The 18,601-nt window shown below is 34.8% G+C and overlaps 1 long non-coding RNA gene across 1 annotated transcript; it reads right to left on the minus strand.

Annotated features, from left to right (window-relative positions):
• Positions 1-7,887: 7,887 nt before the first annotated feature.
• LOC112033530 (uncharacterized) lies at positions 7,888-11,822 on the minus strand. The gene is made up of 3 exons (XR_002885256.2): positions 11,656-11,822; positions 11,131-11,205; positions 7,888-10,649 (listed from the first exon to the last, which is right to left on the minus strand). It is a non-coding gene; the product is annotated as an uncharacterized LOC112033530 (long non-coding RNA).
• Between the last annotated feature and the right edge of the window lie 6,779 nt (positions 11,823-18,601).

The raw sequence follows: 18,601 nt of genomic DNA on the forward strand, positions 1-18,601 counted from the left end.
GGGCGCATCTATCTTGTCCTTAAACATCCTATCATCAAAATCCCTAAGGCCATTGTGATTATAGTGATCAGGTTCAAAGTTTGGAGCCCTATTAAAGTAACCGAAGTTATGTTGCCTAAGCATATTATCTCCTTCATAGTTAATGGTCTCCCATTGAGATGCCTCAATTTGTCCAACCCTATCCATTAAATTTTGGACATTTTTTGCTAGTTCAGCTATGGTTTCCTCTAAGGAGGTTCTAGACTCGGAAGTGGATTGATTTTCAGAGTTTGACATGATGCGACCACTACGTAGATGCATGCACACTATATATATGAATGCAATTGAGATTCACAAAAACTCAAGTAACCAATTCTCAATGTAAAATTAAGGTCAAGCAATAGTGTATGTAGGGATTGGATCAATGAATCATAGGAATAAATTGCAGTCAAGTAGTGACAGTATTCACAATATTGAAAGATAGCCCAAATAAACGTCAATTTCCAATAAGCTCCACAATTAATAAAGAGAATAAGATATTTCAAAGATTTTTTTTTTTTTTTTTAGAATGGTTACTGAAAGAAAGCACAAATAATAAAATAACGAACTCAAGCACAAAATGGGTAGGCCAGTGGGATATGGTGGGACATGCACATAAAAAATATAAAGATAATATTTTTTTCAATGAGACAAAGTTGAATCCACCAAAAAGAAAGTAAGAGTTGTACCCTGGTCAGTGGCCAACTAACTGCACTTGATAGTCATGTGCTTGGCTCCTCAAATGACTGGATCTTACTTGGACAAATGTACCTGTGCATGAATAATTAAAAAGCCCAATACATGCAGTGGGCTATCACAGTAACAAATTTTTTTTTTTTTTTTTTACAATAACTTCTTTTTTCTTTTCTTTTCTTTCTTCTTTTTTTTTTTTTTTTTTTTTTTTTTTTGCAAACTAATAAAATGCGCTGCTGCCTTAAGAGCTACAGACACGACTTAAAAGAAACTCAAATGAAAGGCTTTAAAGAACTCAGGTACAGACTTAAAAAGAAAACAACAGAAACTAAAAGAGACGACATAATCGGCTCGGCGATGGACGGTGGTGCTAGTGGTCGACGACTGCGGCGGCAGCGCAAGACGGGGAAGACTGCGGCAGAGTGGCAACTGCCTGTCTCAGGTCTTGCATCGGCGATGGCGTACGTCCTCAACGGCGGTGGTCAGGGGCGAAGGTGGTGTCGGCGGCAGTGGTTGATGGGTCTGCAGCTGGTGGTGGATGGGTTGCGGTGGCTGAGGGTTGATTTGTGGTCTCGGCTAGTGGCTGTTGGGTTTGGGGTGGTGGGTGTTGATCTTGTGGGCTTCGGCGGCTGGTGAGTGATGGGTCTCTCTTTTTTTTTTTTCTTTTTTTTTTTTTTTGGGTTTGTGGGTGTGGGTTCTGTGATCAGAGGCGGGCACGGATGGTGGTCACTGGCTTGGGAGGTGTCACTGGCTTCTCTGTTGGCTTGGGGATGAAAAACTCGTGTGGGGCTGCGGGATATACGCGGATTGCAGGGGCTGGTTTGGGCTTGTTCAAGATTTCATGAGGCAAATACTTGAAAGGTAATGTCATCCTTGGCTGTTTTGCTCTTTTGATGGTTTGGCTTTCACGTGGTTGTCTACGGTTGTATTGAATGGATCGGAAGTTTGCTCTGATACCAAAACTGACGTAGGACAACCACAAACACAATAGAAATAATAGAATAAGAAGATAAAACCCTAGGAGTCAGCACCAAGCAAAACTGGTGTCGGCACTAGTAAAAGAAAACACACGTTTTTTTAATAATCATCAAAACTGTCTTACAATAATCCCAAAAAGTGTTTAAATAGCTAACATAAAGAAATCCTAAAGAAACCCTAATTATTAAATATTTGGGCTTGCTGAAACTCAAGCCCAATGACTAATAGGCCCTAGCCATAAGGTCACAGGTTGGGCCATCTTCTTTCTTCTATACGTGCGTGTAATTGGGGGCTTGTATCTTGTGTCCGCACCAGAAGATTATTATTTAGTATTATTTATGTTTGCAAGCCCATTGTATTTTTATGTTTTAGGTCCTATTAGTTTATTGGGCTTTTAGTTATTGGACTTTTAGTATTTTAATTTAGAAGTAAGGTTATTTTTGTAATAAGGCAATTAGGGTTTCCTAGCCAATTAGAACTAGGGTTTAGCAATCCTTTGTAAGCAACTTATTGTACTCCTTGAGGAGATAGCTGATATTTTTGATGAATGAAAACAATGGCCGTTTGGTCTTGCTTTGGTCTGGTGCTAACTCCAGGTCTACCCTAGGTGCTGACTCCTAGTGGTTTCCCCGCTTGGTGTTGACTTCAAGCAAGGCCTAGGTGCTGACTCCTAGGTCATATCCCTTTATTTTTCTATTGTTTAGTTTTTGTTCTGGTTGTCCTGCGTCATATTTGGTATCAGAGCAAACACCGATCCATCGAAGCATCACTACATGAAAAAGCCAGAAAATCTCACCCATTGAAAAAAAAAAAAAAAATCCCAGATTTTGAAGCCAAACCCACAATCAAGCCTCCAAATCCCTTACAACCACAAAGAGAGAAGAGAGATACGAGCCCATCACTGCCGTCGCACCACACCACCACCGACAAACGTCCACAGTCAGATTTGCCCATTGTCACGCCGCCGTAATCTCATCATTCTGATATTGACCCACCAGCTGCCGAAACCAAACGCAAGCCAACAGCCACCAGCCAAGACCCACAAATCAACCCTCAGCCACCGCAGCCCATCCACCACCAGCTGCAAACCCATCAACCACCACCGCCGACGCCAACACCGCCACAAGACCCAGCCGCTGAGACCCACAGATTAGCACTTAGCTGCCGCCGACCCACCAGCCACCCGCTGCCGACACTAGCAACACACACATCAGCCTTCGCCGCCGACAACATCATCACCACTCCTCCATGTATTGTGCTGCCGCTACCTTCCCTATCGTTGCGCTGCCACTGTTGCTGATCCCTAGCACCGTAAGCCCATCGCCATTCTCTTTTAGTTTCTGTAGTTTTTCTTTTTGTCCGTGGCTTGAGTTCCTTCTAGAGTCTGTACTTTGAGTTTCATTTAAGTCCGTGTGTTGTTACTTTTTCATCCAAAAAAAAAAAAAAAAGAGAAAAGAAAAGTCAACAGGAAGGAAAAGAGATAACTTGTGGTTGCTGTCAGCCCATTGCACGTATGGGCCTTAAGTTGTTTTTATTTTTTCACAGATCCATTTTGTCCAATTAGACCCACTCAATTGAGGAGCTAAGCCCGTAACTATCAAGTGCAGTAAGTTGACCACTGACAAGGTGAGCTATGGTAATATCTGACGCACCTTATTTTGATGGTGATACTACTTATCCACGAGATTTTATCAACTGGATGAATGGGATGAAGCAATTCTTTGAGCAAGCAAATTGGGCAAATAACAAAAAAGTTAGGTATGCAAAGATGAAGTTAAGAGGTCACACATAAAGGTTTTGGGAAAAGCTTGAATATTTCCGCTATCTAGATTATGAACCTGCCATTAGTGAGTGGGAAGACATGAAAGAAAAGCTTTGTGATGAGTATTTGTCACCATACTATCGAGCTAAGTATCTACCCTAATCTCAATGTGGTACTTTTCCAGTTGAAGCAAATACGATGAATTCTCATCCTCATCCTATTTCATATCCTCAACGCACTTTTGAACAATCTACCAAGGAATCATCTACCAGGGAAGTAACGGAATTAACTGTAAAGATCATGAAAGATATTTGAGATAGGATTGCTCAACACGAGAAGACTCAATCCGATTCAACTGGGAAACCAAGGACACTAGATCACAATGAACTTCTTGCTGCCCCAATAGGAGACAACATTGATGATGATATCTTGGTCATTGAGAATCCTAAAAAAAAAAAAAAAAAGAGAAAAGAAAAGTCAACAGGAAGGAAAAGAGATAACTTGTGGTTGCTGTCAGCCCATTGCACGTATGGGCCTTAAGTTGTTTTTATTTTTTCACAGATCCATTTTGTCCAATTAGACCCACTCAATTGAGGAGCTAAGCCCGTAACTATCAAGTGCAGTAAGTTGACCACTGACAAGGTGAGCTATGGTAATATCTGACGCACCTTATTTTGATGGTGATACTACTTATCCACGAGATTTTATCAACTGGATGAATGGGATGAAGCAATTCTTTGAGCAAGCAAATTGGGCAAATAACAAAAAAGTTAGGTATGCAAAGATGAAGTTAAGAGGTCACACATAAAGGTTTTGGGAAAAGCTTGAATATTTCCGCTATCTAGATTATGAACCTGCCATTAGTGAGTGGGAAGACATGAAAGAAAAGCTTTGTGATGAGTATTTGTCACCATACTATCGAGCTAAGTATCTACCCTAATCTCAATGTGGTACTTTTCCAGTTGAAGCAAATACGATGAATTCTCATCCTCATCCTATTTCATATCCTCAACGCACTTTTGAACAATCTACCAAGGAATCATCTACCAGGGAAGTAACGGAATTAACTGTAAAGATCATGAAAGATATTTGAGATAGGATTGCTCAACACGAGAAGACTCAATCCGATTCAACTGGGAAACCAAGGACACTAGATCACAATGAACTTCTTGCTGCCCCAATAGGAGACAACATTGATGATGATATCTTGGTCATTGAGAATCCTCCAGCAACACCAAAGTCTAATGTTGACACAAACGTACATGCCTCAACAAGTGTTACTTTAACATGCATGCAGGGAAATGAATCTATTGAAGAGCAGCAAGGTGAAGAGATGGCGCCTAAAGAGAGTATTACATTAGAGGGTGCACATGATGTGAAAGTTGAAGCTGTTGAATGTGTTTCTGATCAACCCTCCACAGTCCTTGAAGATCTACATCTTGGTGAAGTCGAAGAGGTTAAAACTACAGTGCTTCCTATGGTTTATAAGGTTCAAGACGAGATTATACTGATTCCACACATTGATTTTGTTATTCCAAATGAGTTTGATGTGGTGGAATTCAAGGTTTTTCTTTTCCCTGTGCTCCCTAAGGTGATTCTAGATTTGAAGCAAGCATTACTTGTCAGCATCCTAATCCTTCAACACTTTAGAACTCGAGGTCGAGTTTTCTCCAACCAGAGAAGAATGATGAGGGAGACACAAGAAGATTATTATTTAGTATTATTTATGTTTGCAAGCCCATTGTATTTTTATGTTTTAGGTCCTATTAGTTTATTGGGCTTTTAGTTATTGGACTTTTAGTATTTTGATTTAGAAATAAGGTTATTTTTGTAATAAGGCAATTAGGGTTTCCTAGCCAATTAGAACTAGGGTTTAGCAATCCTTTATAAGCAACTTATTGTACTCCTTGAGGAGATAGCTGATATTTTGATGAATGAAAAAAAAATGGCCGTTTGGTCTTTCTTTGGTCTGGTGCTGACTCCAGGTCTACCCTAGGTGCTGACTACTAGTGGTTTCTCCGCTTGGTGCTGACTCCAAGCAAGGCCTAGGTGCTGACTCCTAGGTCATATCCCTTTATTTTTCTATTGTTTAGTTTTCGTTCTGGTTGTCCTGCGTCATATTGTTCTTCAAACATCCTCCTATTCCTCTCCCTCCATACATGCATTAAACAAAGAGCAATTTACATGCTCTATTTCTAAAAGTCTTAAAACTTCAATGCTAGCATTGAAGCACTCCTTTCACCATCTTAGGCATCACCCTTTCACCCTAGTAGCTACAAATACAAATTTCAATAAACCCATAGCTACCGGACAATAATGAAGTAGCAAATGATCTACATTTTCATCACTATTTTTACATATTAGACACCATTTATCCATCACCCTGTCTTTCTTTATTTTTTTTATTTTTTTGAGGAACCCATCACCATTTCTTCTAATTAGATTATATATAGTGAGAATCTTTCCCCAAGCTACCTACCTCGGAACTTTTTAATTCTAGTTGTTCGAGAGTCTATTTTCGCAGGAAAATATACATTAGAAGCCTAAAGACAAATAAATCTGACATATAGCAAATTGAAGATGGTTATTCACATTTACTCATTACCTGAATAATCTCATCAAGCAGAAAAATGTGCATAAAGGGATCCCATTTCATGGATAAGACCCTCTGCAAAAACCACAAGACCACCACTGTGCATAATATCTAGTCTAACAAGTTCACCATCTGGATCTGCAATCAGATCTTCATACTTTCACCTTTCATCACCTATCAAAATGTGCATTTAAAACCAAGTGATAAGTAGCTTGAGAGGAAATTTCAAGTAGGGGTTGGCCATGGATTCCAATAAATTACCAGAACAAGGTCAACAGCAACTAAAAATTCCACTTGATGAGTAGCATAGATGGCATAGGCTCTTGGGACAATAGTTGCAGGAAACACTTTTGCAAAAAGCATTCTATCTTTAATTGAAATACATCTAATGATGCATGCACAACAAAAATCAAGTTAAGACACAATGATGAAATGTCACTTGCCTTGAACAAATTCGTTCTGGTCTGCACATCAATAGGACTGAGAGGTCATCTATGAAATAAACACTGGCATCAGTATATACAACTCTTGCCAGTGGATCCTCTGCTTTTGTCCTCCACTCAAGTTCATCCCCTCTCTCTAACTACATTCAAATATCTGCCTAGCTCAATCTTTATGTCCTGGTTCAAAGCACATGCTTCCAGTATGTCCTCATAATATGGCTTGTCCATTTCCTTGCCAAACAACACATTCTCTTTAATCATGCCTGTTTGAATCCAAGCACTCTAGGGCACATAGGCCTTTCTTCCATAAACTGTTACTCCTCACTAGAAATCCTTGGAATATCACCTAGTGTTGTAGAGAGAATGCTAGACTTTTCTGATCCAACAAAACCACGTACTGCAACCTTTTCACCTTTCAAAATTCTCATGTTCCTCCATAATTCTGACTATCGGTCTTCGTATTTTTTCGTCACTTTCCCAAGCATATTCCCCAATGTAAATTTCAACAGCAATGTTGGAAGCTATGGAGGTATGATTATTTATCTTCTTATGATCTTCCTGGTGCAGACACGAGGTACAAGCCCCTAATTACACGCACATATAGGAGAAAGAGCAAAAAGAAGACCGCCCAACCTATGGTCTTATGGATGGAGCCTATTAGTTAATGGGCTTGAGTTTAAGCAAGCCAGAGCATTTAATAATTAGGATTTCTTTATGCATTTTTTATTGTTAGCTATTTAAGCACTTTTTTCATATTATTGTAAAACAGTTTTGAGAATTATTCAAAGCGTGTGTTTTCTTTTCACTGGTGCTGACTCTAGTTTTGCTTGGTGTTGACTTCAAGCAACCCTTAGGTACTGACTCTGGGGGTTTATCTTTTTGTTCTATTGTTGTTTGTGGTTGTCCTACGTCACTTCCCCCATGAGCTATTGGATAGGATAAATACAGGCCTTTGGTTGAGCCACCATTGAAATGAACTTTGTTAGGATGTAGATGGTTTCTTATAAAACACGGAAAGTGGCTAAAGTAGGGACTGTTCCTGCTGTCAATGATACGTTCCATACCATGTATATGCCAAAAGTGAAAACAAAAACAAAAGTTGGTGAAGCCCAGAAGAGAAAGGCCATTGCTGAGCTTGCAAAGGGGTATCTTTTTAGCTAGTTTCTCTTATGACTTGTCTGGATGGAGGGGGGAAGGAGAGGGAGTGGAGGGAAGTAGAGTAGAGTTGGCTAAAAATAAGTTAATTTTGTACTAAATCTACTCTACTCTCTCTCCCTCCTCCTCAATCCAAACGGACCATTAATTTCCATCAGATGAAGGAGATTCTTCAAGAACTGGATTGCCATGAATTCAGCTTCAACACTCTCATACTCTTCAAAGTTTCTGAATTCACTTTGATTCTTGCATCCTTGGCTTCCATAATCTTCGAGTGAAGCCTTTTTTTGCATTTTGGCCAAAGGTGTGTTACATACCATCACCAAAACTGTCGCAAAAGATGCAGCCGTGGAGGGGGCACCTCCTAGATTCCTATAGAGGATGATTTGAGGCCAGAAGGACCTGGACTGGAAGCCACCAAACTCCGTGAATGTATGAGCAGAAGTCTCCAATTTTTTCAGCATCCAAGTTGATTGAATTTATGATTTTGTCATTGCTTGAACCAGCATGCTTAATTGATAGAGTTTTCTTGTAAATCAATACCATTAGAGTTGCTCGTACTCATACACCGATGTGCTGAGCACTGATAGTCCATTATCTTTGAGTAAGGAACTCCACTGTCTTTGCAAAGAAGAAAATGGTTGCATGAATCAGACCAAGTGGATTTCAATTAAAGAATGCATCATCATCACCAGAGGAACTTTCAACTTCTGTTTGCTGTAAAGGTTCTACTTGTCATTGTGTTTCCTAGTACAACTAGTAGGAAAAGCATTGAAACAAAGCAGTATTGCCAAAGGAAAGGTAGCAAAATCAAATATGTTAGGTTCTGGCAAAGGACTTGGCAAATCAATGGATTTGAAATGGGTGATTTTCTAAAGAGATAATCAGAATCAAAGATGAAGGAAAAGATCCACAAGAGGATAAGGATTAATGGCCACCTTATGTCTTCACTTAGCGTTCTATTCTTTGAAAAGACTAACTAAAGTTGCTAAGACCCAAGTCATGACTAAGAACACAGATTGCTTGTGATAAATCTATGATTCCAGTATTCATAAAAACCAAAACCAAGGTTCAAAATTGAGATGATGACACTACAGGTGGTGACAAGGAGGCATTGGTGATTTACACATTGTGGGTCTGTGAGATTTAGAAAAATGTCCTAGTTCTGAAGCTAGAACTGGTACAGCTGTGAGCTGTCCAATGCTCCAATTTTCTCTATCTTCCGCAACTGCATCCTTGCACAGATTCCAGAATGAAAAACCCAATTAGAAATAAAAGATAGATAGTAAATTATGATAAGGAGAGAGTAAAAGAAACTAGGAGTTATATTGCAACGTCTTACTAATTTCTACACCTGGTGCACCGAGAAGCCTCTGATCTTGATTCACTATCATTGTGAGATTATACTTGTTGAGATCCAGACATATCAAGTTATCTTAGTTTAAAAAAATGCAAGAGGGAGAAGGTTCATATGATTATTTTAAAATTGTGATGTCTAGTTCTAACCTTCCAAATGTCTTTATCCAAGTGCTGTTGCAAAGGATATATATTACTGGAGAGAGGCTTGATTTTGCTCTGAAGATGATTAGGGCCAGGAAGCAACCAACCAAGTTCCATGGATTTACGAGCAGAAGCCTCCAATTTTTTCAGCATCCATATTGATTAAACTAATGATTTTACTGTTTCTTAAACCAGCGTAAGAAGCCACCCGTATACCAATGTGATGAGCACCATAATACCATTGTCTTTCAGTAAATGAATCCATCCACCGTGTTTGTAAAATACAGGATGAAACATATTATTGTTGTGGCTTCATTTTATTGAGTTCATGTGGAACTACATATTATTATAGATATTTCTTAATTATGGAAAAACACACACAAAAAAATTGTGGACTTGCCCATATAGTTTGTGCTAAAAATTACAGCGATCATGGCCATAGTATTTTATATACTAATATCACTTTAAAGTTTTAGAAAAATAATATGAATTGTTACAGATCTGATGATGAGACATTTACGTTCAGTACGATAATCTTATATACTTATTTTTTCAGACTTAATTATTTGTTGAAAGAAATAAACCCCAAATGTTTCCTTTCGGAATGTCTGATAAGTTTGCTTACAAGCATCTATCAGGAGAAAGGCTGAAGAAAGCCATGCTTTGTTGCAAGGTAGGAAACAAAGAAGAAAGCCACATTTGGTTGCAAGGAAAAGAAGTCAATATCTGGAAACAGTTATCCTCATTCTCTCCCTAAACGGAGCCACAGACCAAAAAATGCATATACAAACAGAATTATTTGAGTGCCTGCCATTGAGTATCACACCTACAACCATGAAGACACAGCTTTTCTGTTCCTGGCCTTTATGGAAACCATTGAAACATCTATTTTCAATGTCCAGTCATTGATACTGTACAAGGAAGACTATAAATGCTTGAATATAAGTATCAGTATTGGCATCAAAGTCGGATAAACAAAGATGTGCACAAAAGCTCATACGCATGGAGTGTAGTTCAAAGCCATGTAAACTAAGAATTAACTAGCCTCTCACCATTCACAATGCTTCATTGTCACAGCGTTGTAAACATGCTTCCAGTAGAATAAGCAATCTATTGCCAGTAAAGAGTATGTTTTCACCATTTTCCTTAGTCCTTTTACCATGTTGCTATAATTAAAATAGATTTATCATAAGTGGCTGAAGATATAACATTTGATGACTCTAATTAATATAAGGATTTATGTTCAAAGAATTTTTTTTACACCTAAACATTAAAATAACGTTTATATTGCTGTGTTCAACATTACAAGTTCATCACCTCTGATTACCTACTAAAATATATACAAGTGTCTGTCCAGATTCCATAAAATTAATGCCACGGTAAATTAAATAAATAAATAAACCTTCTTGACACACATACTTCATCCTGGTCAAATAAACTTACCCCATAGACCATATGAAACCTTAGATAACAGCTGTTGCATTCCTGATATGATCGATCCATATGTCTGCAGTGCAAGAATAAACAACATGCTTCAAACCCTGCTGTTAAACTTATTTTCACTAAATTCAATACAGTAAGTTGGATATCCAAGAAGATCATATTAATCCATCTCATTTTAGATGGAATTTAAGCACACAAGTTGGTGATGCAAGGCAAAGAAATCACCAAGGTCATCAAAATATACTGAAAGAAGGTCATTTATTGAAATTTGAAAATGTTCTTGTGTCAAACAAGCTCTAATTAAGAGATGTAAAATTTGTTGAAAGCAACAAATAACATTCATTATTTGTCTCCAATATAAGGTGAATCACAATGGATAGATTCAATCTCCTTGGGACATTATCAATCTTTAACAAAAATATGGAATATCAGATAAGCTTGCTTACTAGCATCTACATGTGTTTCTGTATTTATAGTTCGACCTAAATACATAGCCACACTAAACAGCATTTGTCAATACAAATGAATGAATGATAGCATCGAACCTGAACAGCTCAGACCTGTGATCCACATAATGCATCCTCTTAATGTTGGTCAATTTTCCATTGGTGGATAACTGGCTGAGGTTTTTCCATAAGAAAAACATATTAGAAACCTGGACCATTACAATCAAAACTACTTGCTACACACATGGGCACTTTAGAGTTTAATTTATAGTAAGAAAAAAAAAATCTAGCTTTAAACCAATCAAAATCAACATCACACCCAAAAAAATAAGTTTTAAATTTTCATCCTTTTCACTGAAAAAATAGCTATAAAAAATTGTTAACAAAAAAATAAGCGATTAGCAATTGTTCAAAAATTAATTAATTGTCTCTATTTAAATGAAAAGACCAAAGAATACAAACATTGTGTTAATTTCAACTTGGTAGAATATTAAAAGAATTAAAATAAAAACAAAAATTTTGTTTATCCCAAACAAGAAGCTACCAAAAAAAAAAAAATCAGAAACCAAATTATCCACAAGAAATAAAAAAGCCAACATAGAAATTAGAAAGTTTCAGAATTACCAGCAAGGCCATTGGTGAACTTGTCGTCCAAATCGTCCAGCTGAATTGGCATCAAGGCCCTCGATTGCAAGTTCATGAGCAGCAACATAGGCTTGTTTGGTTTGATTTGTCATTGCATAAGTCTTTAAAGATTACTATATGCCAGATGATGCCAGCACAGCCACTGAATCACATGTACTAGAAACAAAATGAGATAGAATAGAGTCAGGCACAAAAATAAGTAAAGCCAGGTGAAACTAAATTACTCGAACAGAAACTGATCATACCAAGCTAAGAACTTTGGACTGGAAACTGATCCTTCAAGACTAATCCTCCAATGAACTGGAAACTTATCAACTGACTTAAATAATGAAGGATTGTCACTATCATCCTCTTCAGCATTGTGGGCATCACGTGCAATCAAAGATAAGCATCTTTAGTGCATAAAAAACATTGAGCTAAAGCAATAGTTAACTTCTTACCAAGTTGAGAGCAACCAAACAACCTTGGCAGCTGAGTTACATAACATGATTGATAATTATAGACGAATTTTAACTTCTCTGGTAAGTGGTAAATGGTAAGAAACGAAGAAATTATTCAAAGCAAACAAATCCACATGTGAACTCATGTGGATTCATTCAAGGCCATTTGTACCAAAACCGAAGAGGCATAGAGATGTCATTGCAATGCCATTGTATCATTTAACGAGTTTTATTCTTAAATTGAGTAAATACAAAAACACAGAGAATCTGCACTGACTTGAATTAACTTCTAGTAGGTCCTTTGAAGTTTGAAATTGCAAGTAACAGGATACAATGCTACCTTCTACCTTAATATCACTATTCATTTTTCTCTTCATATTTCTTTGTTTTGTCTCTTCTTATTCACACCATCTTATTCTCTGACCTTTCTCCCTTCCTTACATTTTCATCTCTCCACTAACATCTACTTTAATATCACTATTTATCTCTCCCTTCATATTTCTTTATTTTGTGTCTTCTTATTTACACAATCTTATTGTAAATTTGTCATTCTCTCTTCCATTTTTTTACATAGTTTTCTCTCACAAAAAGGTTTCTCTCTCTCTCTCTCTCTCTCTCTCTCAATTTTTTGGTTGATTTTCAAAACTCTAATTTGAGTTGATGCGAATCATGCGATATAGTTTTGTGTTTTAAGTTTTTTTATTTTTATTTTTATTTTTTTTATTATTAAATGTTATCCTATTGCATTATAAAGAATTAAAGATAGCAAATAAAAACATTGTATTATTATATTATATAGCATGATTTGGATAATTTAGTGCTTATTGTTTATATATATATATATATATACTTTTCTTTTCTTCTCATCTTATTTTATTCAACATTAGACTAGGCTTGGTATTAAGTTATTAACATGTCGGAGATGGTTGCAAATTCAGAATTTAAGTTGGGTCATGACCTGTTTTTGTGATGATAGATGCTAATGATCTTTACATGGTATATATGGAGTCTTCTTATTATTTTAGTTTTCACTTTAACAATGTAGAAATTGTTTCATCAATGATCAAGTGTTTATATGTTGCACATTTTTGCAAATCTTTTCAATGCATTGCATAGATTATACTACAAATAATAATTGTTCAATCACTTTAAATTTGGGTTTGGAAAAGATTAAAATCCAACTTATATATGAATACTTCTCAAATTATTTCTTTATGGGGTGTGCAACTCTACTCTTATATAGTTTTTTTAAAATAAATAAATAAAAGCAATCTCAAACGGATGCAAAGTCATTAAAAATTAATATTTCATCATTGAATCAAAAAAATATATAATATATGAAAACATAGTATACAAACAAAATTAGGTAAGAACTTATTTAAATTACACAGTTGTTTTAATGAAAAGAAAACAATCATTATTTTTCTCAATATTGATCACTTCTAAAATCAAGAAGAAAATAATATTTCAAACAAATAACAACTAAAGCTACATAGGAATTTATTCAAATTACAAAAGAGCCATAATAAAAAGAAACTAATGGTTACATTCTTTAAAAGTGATAAAGAAAAAAAATTCGGGATAAATGGTTTGTCTTTTACTTTTACTTTTTTTTTTCTTCTCATATTATTTTATACAACATATAAATTTAGCCACGGCCTCCATATCATTATATTATTTATATTTCCTCTCTTTATTTATTTTAAATAATTAAACATATAATATTTTACTTAGATTTAATAAAAAGAAATTGTTCTCATAAAGTGGAGTAATGCTAGAGAAACACTCATTCTCACATTCAATACATTAAAGGAAACATGGAATACAACAAAAAAAAAAAAAAAAAGAGGATATCAAACCAAATATAAAATAAAGAAACTAATAATGCATATTTATTGCCATAGAATCTTCATCAAGTTTTGAAAAACGATAGTTTGCCAATGGAAAAATAGAGAGAATCAAACGTCATTAGTAACTTTTAATTAGAAAACAAAGAGACTATAAGGAGAAGTAAAAAACAAAATAGAGATGACCGTATGGAGAATATTAAAAACTTTACAGTGTAGTAAAATAAACCGTTACATTCACTTAAAAAATTAAATCAATAATCAAAAATTAAATACAAGTACTAAATTTAAATTTAAAACTAATCAAACTTTAACAATGGAAACCATATTTCCAATCATAGCTAAAAAAAAGTTGTTCTCTAGTAATAATAGAAATTTTATAAGAAATCAAGTTAGAAAATTTTAAAATCCTTTTTTTTTTTTTTTTTTCACATTTCATATATATATATATATTTATATTTATAATTTTCATACACTATTACTTTTTGAAAATCTAATGAATGTTGCTACCTCTCATTTAACTTTTCTATTATGAAAATCATCAATAAATATATGCTAATGGTAAGAAGCATTGCAAATGAGATCATTAAAAAAATGATAAAATTAATTAGCAACTATCATTATGGAGTAATAGTCTATGGTTTTATGCATTTAAAGAAGTGAGATATATAGAGTTTGCTTAAAGGTATATGTAAAGATTCACATTATATATATATATATATATAATATGTAAAGTTTTTTTTTTTTTTTTTAAAGTTATATATAAGGTTTTTATTAACCTAAAAGATAACGAAAACCAATTATTAATAACTAAAACAATAATATTAATAATAATAAAATTTTAATGAGAACACCCAAAAAAAATTTTATCATGCGCAATGCACAAGTTTGCAACTAGTTGAATGTAATACATGAGAAAAGTGTGCTAGTCAGAAAATGTCTCAATTGAGTGGTTATTTATTTTTTATCTTTAATAGAAAATGAATCACATTTTTAGGATCAGAACATTTGCATAAGGTTTGGTAAAATAACATTTAACCTTAATTTTCCCAATGAACCCAAAAAAAAAAAAAAAATACTCACATTAATTTATACATGTAGTGTGTAAAATGAGATTTCACTTTTAATTCTTTCTTTGTGTTTCTTGAGAGTGGAAGAAGAGAGTAAATAGTGGTGGTTGTGTAGAAAATTGATATTTTAATAAAATATAGTATATAATAAATTGTACAATGTGGGTATTTAGAAAAAATGGTTAGTTAAAAAATATGCTGAAGTACAAATTGAACCCTTTAAGTTTGATTGAAATTCATTTCATTCTTTTAGCTTTATTTTCTTTCAATTAAGTTCTTTAAATAAATTTCAAATTTATTTAATTCAGGCTTTCTATCCAATTTCATTAAAAATTTTCCATTAAAAAAATATTGTACTCACATGAAGAAAATATCTATAAAATTAATAAAAATAGTTTATAAATTTTTTTATGAGGGATTTTTTTTTTCCAGTAAATTTTTCATTAGTTAATTGCATACTTAATGTAATTTTTCAACAAAATTGGAAAAAAAAAATACCTGAATTGAATAAATTTGAAACTTAGAGAATTCAATCAAATAAAAGTAAAATTAGAGAACTGAAATGAATTTCAGTCAAACTTGGAAGATACACTTTACATTTTAGCCACTAGAGAAAAAAAGTTTTTTTTTTTTTTTTAATAGAAGAAAGAACGCAAACTTTTTTTCAAAAAACTTAGTCATGATTAGCTAAAAGAACAACAAAAAGGTGGAAAGGAACATCCTTTATCCACACTAATAAGCCACTCACATGTCTTGCATGTTGAGCTAGGTTATGAGCTACATAATTGTCTAATCTATGAGTATGAGAAAAAGAAATACTACTGAAGGCATCTATAGTAGGCTACACAGAATCAAGGAGATGATCAAAGGAAGTTAGGGACTCATCCTCACTTTTCAGAGAATTGATCACCACCTCTGAGTTGCCTTCGATGATAATGGAATAGTGGCCAAGATCTTGAGCAAAGAGAATGGCTTGCATTGCCGCTAAGGCCTCAACATCAGTGGAGGAGGGAGGAAGAATGACTTTTTTCGGAAGAAAAGCTTGAACCCTTCCCCTATAATCTTGAACCACTACTCCTAAACCTGCCTCCTTTGAATTTCTAAACAACGCTCCATCAAAATTGACTTTGAAAAAGGGAGCGGTAGGAGGTTGCCAATGAATCTGGGAAGGAGGATGGACTAATGGCTGCACCTAGGGACAAGGAGCATGACGCACAAAATCAAATAGTGCTTGCTAACTCATCATTCTTTTGGTGCTCATTGAAGTGGGTGGAGCTAGAAATTTTGGTTTGGAGGGGCCAAGTTGTGATGCTAATATATTAGTTAAGACAAACCTTTACACACACACATATAAATTAATTTACTAAGAGAATTTATCTTCTTATAAATTTTAATGAGTTTACATAAGTCATATATTTTTTCTATTAGACATGTACAAAAATTTATTATTTTTTACATAATTTAATTTGTTAAACCTCTTAAATTATATGATTTTAATATAATTTCTTTTTCTTTTAAGAGCACCATTGAAACGACTCAAAATTTGGGAGGTCAACTTCAATTTCTATATTTTTTTTAATGTAAATAATATAAATACTATAAAATAATTTTTTTAAGATTTTGGGGGCCTTGGCTTTCTTAGCAAGAATTCCTTTGAAGCTCCTTCTTTATATTCTCCCAAGTCTCAATTTTTGGCTTTCCCATGCGCTCCAAACGAACCTTAAGTTGCTCCCACCAAGCCGAAGCATGTCTCTTCAACCTTGGCACAATAACCTTCACCTTCCTCTCATCTGAGACTTCTTCAATATCAAAAATGGGTTCCTTCATATTCAACTAATTGATGAAATTATTTGGCTGAATCTTCCTTCGAACTTTGGAATGTCCTTCAAATCAACATCACGTGGTTGTTGATTTGTTGAGGCCGCTCCACGAACTCCCTCTCACCCGGCTCACCCATAAGAGCCCAAAAATGAAAAGGGTTGACATTGTGGAAGCCGAGATTATTATCACGACCTCAAGTCTTGTAGCGTGCTAGATGCTCCGAAAGTTGCTGAACTTGTGTCTGCAATCTTCTGTGTTATTTGCATGATCATCATAACGATAAGCCTCCATGTGGAAACCACCACGATTCCGCCGAATATTAACCATGGAACTCCACCACGATTAACCATGCTCTACATCCAATAAATAAAATTGGAAGCACTAGATGTCACCATGCTTGCACTGGCTCTGATGCCACTTAATGGGAAACAGTTTAGGGCCCCACAACTATAGCAAAACAACGCCACAGAATGATGTATGAAATAGAAGTCAGCGATACGACTCAACTCCAATCTATGGTTTGTCAAGTCATGATCAAGACGAAGAGAAGAGATAGAAGAGCACTACAACAACTCTTGATGAAAACCTATATGTTTCATTATAATAATCAACTAATCATAGACCTATGTGATGCATGTAAAAAAACACAACGCAATAAAAAAATTATCTCTTATTCCAAAACATAGATCAACATTTATTTATATTCTCATAATCAATAAATCATATTCATAAAGTAGAAATATAAAATAAAATACAATGCAAAAAACAAGATTTCTTTTTCATTATATGAAAATATGAATAAATCCCACAATATATTACTCTTCAAATTCATAAACCGTAGGATTAGTTAGATTATATAGTAAAATAAGACCAACCTATCCATCATGACATTGTAGATCATTTAGTTTTAATTATATAAAAATCACGTTTTGTTGATCTTGTCTCATTAACCAAAAATACTATCTATAAGATTTTTACAAGTAACATATGACAGGGAATTCTTAGTTTAAATAGCCGATTATCTATTTATATATATATATATNCCCCACCCTTGTGTGTGGCTCCGCCACTGCTCATTGAGTGATACTTTAGGCAAATTAGTGTACCTACGATTTGGACAATCACAAGTGATGTGACCATATCCTAAGGCATTTGTTGCATCTGAAAAATCTCTCACCCTACACTCGGTGCGAAGTAATTTTTAAGACTTGTTGATAATAACTTGAATAATATGGCTTACATGGCAGAATATCTCTATGGCTGACAGTGTTGTTATGGTGGAACTTGTTGCTGCAAAACTGTGCATAGCCCACTTCAAAATCTTGTTTTGCTGCAAGCTACTTACCTTCTTCACTTTCTGCAGATTCAGCACCATATCCATTACTACCAGTGTAAATCCCAAAACATTGTCTTTGTTTCTTCTCAACTTTTACAGCAAGTTTGTAGACTTCATTGTAACCGTTGAATGGTTGTAATGTCACCACATCCTAGATGTCTCTCCACAAGCCATCCAAATATCGAGCCACATCGCATGGTCAGAAGATCAAACTCCTCTATGAATTCACCTACAGTCTGAGCGATTATCTATTTATATATATATATATATATATATATATTAATAGGCAAAACTCAGAGAAAATTCAATTAAATTTTAATTGGATTCTCAATTTTGTGCCACGTGTCTCATTTAATTTTTAATTTTGTATCAAGTGAATTATTGAGTGTAAAAATTGAAAGTTCAAATCCA

The sequence above is a fragment of the Quercus suber genome, unplaced genomic scaffold (genome assembly GCF_002906115.3).
Source record: "Quercus suber isolate HL8 unplaced genomic scaffold, Cork oak 2.0 scaffold_695, whole genome shotgun sequence".
Taxonomy (NCBI): Eukaryota; Viridiplantae; Streptophyta; class Magnoliopsida; order Fagales; family Fagaceae; genus Quercus; species Quercus suber.